General features: G+C 33.9%; 1 protein-coding gene across 1 annotated transcript in view; it reads right to left on the bottom strand.

The window, feature by feature from the left end:
- LOC125231581 (knirps-related protein-like) overlaps window positions 1-3,160 on the bottom strand; it is a 124,265-nt gene extending 121,105 nt beyond the window's left edge. The window contains exon 1 of the mRNA XM_048137040.1: window positions 2,767-3,160. The gene's annotated coding sequence lies outside the window, so the exon portion shown is untranslated. The remainder of the gene's footprint in view (window positions 1-2,766) is intronic.
- Window positions 3,161-6,000: the final 2,840 nt, after the last annotated feature.

The raw sequence follows: 6,000 nt of genomic DNA on the forward strand, positions 1-6,000 counted from the left end.
TTAAATTATATCTTAAGTATAAATATTAGAAATTTGTGAAACAAAATATTATATATTTGTAAATGAGTAAAACTATTTAACTGATTTCTGAATTAGCTAGCTTAGTAAGGTAATCAATCAAAAAATCAATAAAAAGGATATCCTAAAATCAAATCAAACGTTTCTTTAATATTATACAGTTGAATATAAATTAAAAGTGTCTTATTTCTTATCAATTAGTGTATAATCAAGAGAACGTACCTCGTCACAATAAGTCACCGCTAATCTCAATAAAACCACAAAACACCTGTTGCCTCTTAAAATAACCAGTATCGTTTGACAATGGTGATTGTGTAGACATAAGCCCGGCTTTTTGCGATTCAAACTTATCACAATCCAGCCGTGGGAGTCGTTCTCAGAGGGACATTGTCTCGGCAAAATGCATTTTTATGCGATTTTTTACAATTATGCGCATAATGGTCAATTGTTCAATTGATAGGGTCAGCTAGGTTTATGTTTGTACGATTGTCCTAGTTACTCGATGGCATAAGGTAACGTAACCACTTGTTAATGAACAATTTACTATTTAATAATATTTTACCGTTTGATTGCTTTTTTGTCTCTTTTACTGTTTTCTTAAGTTATTATTTAATTTATACGACATCTACTAATTTGATTTTGTTTACCGACATTGTTTAATAATTTTCCTTAATTGCTTCCGTATTATTTATCATCATTTGACTACTCTTCTATATCATGACATCATATGACATGAGTAGGTATCGTCGCAGAATATGTGACTTACGCGTAGCTATAATTAACTAACTATACCTATCCGTACTACAATGCTTACCTACTCACATTATTTTGAAAAAAAAAAAATGAAAAAAGTTTATTATATAAATTAACACTTACAGAAAATCGCGACCCTGTGTCCTGAGCTAGGAAACCCTGTGTTACAGGACGCAGTTTCATCGCACTAGTACCTTAATCTATATTATAAAACTATACAATTCGTAGAGAGAGTTGCATAAGGAAGTACAAAAAGCTTACAAATAACATTTTTTATTTTTCAAGCTACATAAAATAATCTGCCTGATTGAAAATAATTTTGGTCTCAAATAAAACCTAAAACTTCTGATACCTAGGTAGTTTTATCTCAGAATAAGATATGAGGACACCTTCGTAATAAATAATAGCCCAATACCTAATCGAATCCCGATGGATAAGTAACACGCGACATCCAGAGAGATTAGTAGAGAGGTACATATTCACGATTTTAATACTTGGCTACCTCTTTTAATTCCTTTTATCAAAAAAGGGATTAACGGTAATCTGGATCAAAATATTCAGTGATCTATTTAATTCTCTTATTTTGGTAATCTTGCTTAAAATTTACGCGGATTATCCTTACAACTTTAAATATTAAGAACATTTTTTTTCATTGCACCGAGATTAGCATACATATTTCTATTTGTGAAGTAAACTTTAAAATATATGTGAGTGTGCACGGGAAAACGTCCCACTTTGTCGATTGCTATACAGCCGCTTTGTCAGTTTATTCATATAAAGATACAAGTAAATTTTACTTTAATGGTAACCGACAAAGTGGGACGTTTTACTAAACACACTCACATATATATTTAAAATTGCAAACGGGACTTAATCGCGTATTTACTATGTTTTAAACACTATGTTTTAAACACTAACCTCCGACGTTTCAAGGACGGCATTGTCCCCGTGGTCTCGGAGCAGACTGGCTGAAGTTGACATCAACATCTTCTAGCTGTACTAGTTTTTCGAACTACCCGCACCTGGTCCTAACTACCCACTTGAACATTTTGTGCACTAGGGATGTCACCTTGTCGACACACAACACTCACGATATTCGGTTTTTCAACCCGCGATATTTGTTTCTTCTTGCATTTACACACACATATAATCTCTTAATTATCTATCTAGGAAAATCTGCCAGGTAGATATGTTTCAGTATCTAGCGTATATATGAGTTGTGTTGATTTTTGTATTTCGCAAACTTTTCGTACCTACATCGAAAGATTAATGTTAGATTTGAGCAAACATTAACTTCAATGCGTGCTAAGTGCGTCTTTTAACCGGATTTTTTTAGCAATCATGTGGAGAAAATGTTAGTTTAGTATGGCGTTAAACTTTTTTATCAACAGTTTATAATCTTTGTAGTTTCGTACAACATTGATAGTATGTGGATAATGTAAAAAAATACTAATAGTGCGAATTTAGGTATATTGTGAATGATGACATTGTTATTTTACGATTGTGTAATCAACATTTTTTTTATGAAATAGGCAGCAAACGAGCAGACGAGCCACCTGATGGGAAGCAGTCATCGCCGGCCATGGACATACCTAAGCACCATCAGGGGAGCCACTTACGCGTTGCAGACCTTTGAGAACCCTAATTGCCTGCTTCTTAGTATACAAAATCTATGCATCACTACAACAATAATGTCATATATTGAATTATTTTAATTAAATATGAAACATGTTGAAATTAAATGCGCGTTTTTTTGTGCCGTTCGCTGTCCCGTTGATGTCTTTTACAGGAAGCTCTAAACATACTACTTTCCCGATGAAGTGGTCAAGTTAGGAATTTGATGTAAGGTATGATGTTTAAATTAAGTGAATATATTATAATTAAAAAAAAATGCATTTTGAACACAAATTATTTTTTGAAAATAAAATCTGATTTTTTTTAAATAAGTTCCAGTAAACGATATTTTCATGTGTGTATCTTAAAAATATGACTCACCTTTACAGAATCTTTGGCGCTAGATAAAAGTAAGCTAATCGCAGCCGTTGGTCTCCTTCATAAAAATCCCACAGACACTTCACCAATTTTCCAAAACAATTGAATGTCTAAAATCACTCGAAGACGACCCACATCCGCGGTGCCTCAATTACAAATACTATCGATTTCAAATGTCACAGTCCAGTCACTTTCACTGAAAACAAACAAATTCAGGCGTCCAATTTACAGGAGTGCGCTAACTGAAAACGCAAACACAGTCCACAGTTTACCAAAAACAAAACAATATGAGCTTTAAATTTTATACAAAGTATCGTAGAAATTTACGAACTGCATTTTTAAATTTACGAATTTAATTCAAAAATTTTCAAATTCAATTCGCGCGCGTGTTGTCGGATCGGCGTACGCGCACGAATGCCTCTGTAGGAGGATTCGGCGGGCCAAGCGAGAAGTGGGCGGAGCTTCTAACGCAACATCTATCGGTAGTTTATCTCCTTCGCTCGCGCGCCGTGGTGCTATTTCTATCTCACTCTTGTGCGTTATGGTGGGAGCGTGAACTTTGCCACTGCGCCCGCGATTAAAGATACGCGACGTTATAGATCGCGCGATTATCGTAATTCTATAGTTTAATGCGTTTACTTGTTTTTATGCGTGTGCATTTTGAATAAATTAAAAGTTTATCAAGTGACCCACCACCCACAAAGTAACTTATCAGCATACCGGCACATATCGACAGTCTGTAGCTAGTTGATATTTAATGTAGCGGTGCGTAGGTATGATGTTTAAAATCGCTTGCAAAAAAAATAAGTTCAGAAAATTTGTAACATTATTCAATCAAGAACGACAAGACAAAAAATATCTTAGTTTATTTTAGTTAGGTTATATCTACAGAGTCGAAGTAGTAAGTAGCTACATAATTAACTAGCTAATTAGTAATAAATAACTTATGTCCGTGAAAGCTGATTTAAGATCAGTAGATACCTTATTAGGCTGCTTTAAAAATAAAATAAATAAATACCTAAATGTTATTCTTACGAATATTGACCAAGTCCCATGGTAACTATATAATAAAGAAATATATGTACATGGTAAACATTCATGAATCAGGAACATAACAAAGTTAGATAAATAATAATACTTAGTCTTACAACACTAATCACATTTAACTAAACCTTAAAAAACTTCTAACTTGTAGAACATCTGCTAAAAAATAAAATGCACATTTTTGACCTAAATAACTTAACTGTCCTTAAGTAAAAAACACCTTAAGGGCTTCCTTAGCAATAGATGGTCATTAAAAAGGTCTACTAAAAAAGGTAAAGTATCTCAAAATAATAAAACTGTTACTTACGCAACTACACCGTCCGGTCATAAAACTTTCTTTGCCGAGAACGGTACTTTTGCAAAGTTTTTTTTTGTAATAGCAGTCATTTGGGTACAAAAAGACGTAAACAAAGGTATAAAAAACTGCCGATAGGCCTTCGTGTAGATCACTGGTAGTTCAGTCATCATTTTTGACACTGAAGTATCCGATTTACCTACACAGGGGCCTTTTCCATCACAGTGACAAAATGTCGCCTGACCTGAGAGTGACACTTTACCGTTCGTTGCCTGTTAAACAAAGAATTATTGACACTGAGTAATAACTATAATCAGGGCCCGTAACTTTCATGCCGATGATCAATTTGACGTCACACTGCATATGGGATGATTCAAATATATAGTTAGTTTTTTTGTAATAATTAATCATTATTCATTAATCAATTTCTCTCATGTACAAATGACTTCAAAAGTAAGCTTTTCATACGTGGAATAATTAATACCGACTTGATATTGAAACAAAAAGGAAACAATTTGTTTTGTTTTAATAATTTATTGAAATATGGTAACAAATATATTTAATAAAATGAATGTTAAAAAATAAACAAGTAATTTAATTTACTTTTCACGTATCAAGTAGTTATTAATTATTTCACGTATGATTAGGTTATTTTGGAAGTCATGATTAAAATGATTGATGAATAATGATTATATAAAACTCTTGAATCATCCTATATGCAGCGTTTCGTCAAATTTATGTCATCGGAATGAAAGTTACGGGCCTTGACGATAATGTTACTTATCAACCCAGAATTAGGCACAGGATTGTCAGTTTTTTTTTAATTTTAGATCTGCCATAAATACATAATCCATACTAATATTATAAATGGGAAAGTGTGTGTGTCTGTTTGTTTGCCCGTCTTTCACGGCAAAACGGAGCGACGAATTGACGTGATTTTTAAGTGGATATAGTTAAAGGGATGGAGAGTGACATAGGCTACCTTTTGTCTCTTTCTAACGCGAGCGAAGCCGCGGGCAAAATATAGTATCTTATCTAAATATATAAAAGAAGAAGCTGACTGACTGACTGACATATCAACGCACAGCCGAAACCGCTGGTCCTAGAGATTTCAAATTTGGCACGTAGGTTCCCTATATAGTGTAGAGGAGCACTAAGAAAGGATTTTCCAAAATTCACCTCTTAAGGAGGTCAAATGGGGGTTCAAAGTTTGTATGGGGAAACAAGATTAGTTTGACTAATTTATTCGAAACTTCACAGGAAGATTCCTTAAGACATATGACTGAATACGTGTTTCAGGTTTTTTGAAAATTTAACCCCTAAAAGGGTGAAAAGGGGGTGATAAAGTCAAAAAATCAATATGGGTATCGTTTTTATGGTTTATCGGGTCGCAGATCACGATAAATACAACGTTTTTAAAATCTAACGAGGCGGAAGTGAAATACCTTCTCCCCTGTAGTGGTGCAATGGGGTTTAAATATCAAAAAAATATATAAAAGAGGATATTGACTGACTGACCGACATATCAACGCACAGCCGAAACCGCTGGTCCTAGAGACGTCAAATTTGTCAAGTAGGTTCCTTATATAGTGTAGAGGAGCACTAAGAAAGAATTTTCCAAAATTCACTTCCTAAGGGGGTCAAATGGGGGTTCAAAGTTTGTATGGGGAAACAAGATTAGTTTGACTATTTTATTCGAAACTTCACAGGAAGATTCCTTAAGACATATGGCTGACTACGTGTTTCAGGTTTTTTGAAAATTTAACCCCTAAAAGGGTGAAAAGGGTGTGATAAAGTCAAAAAATCAATATGGGTATCGTTTTTATGGTTTATCGGGTCGCTGATCACGATAAACACAACGTTTTTAAAATCTAACGAGGCGGAAGTGAAATACCTTC

This window comes from Leguminivora glycinivorella, chromosome 12 (assembly GCF_023078275.1).
Source record: "Leguminivora glycinivorella isolate SPB_JAAS2020 chromosome 12, LegGlyc_1.1, whole genome shotgun sequence".
NCBI classification, from domain to species: Eukaryota; Metazoa; Arthropoda; class Insecta; order Lepidoptera; family Tortricidae; genus Leguminivora; species Leguminivora glycinivorella.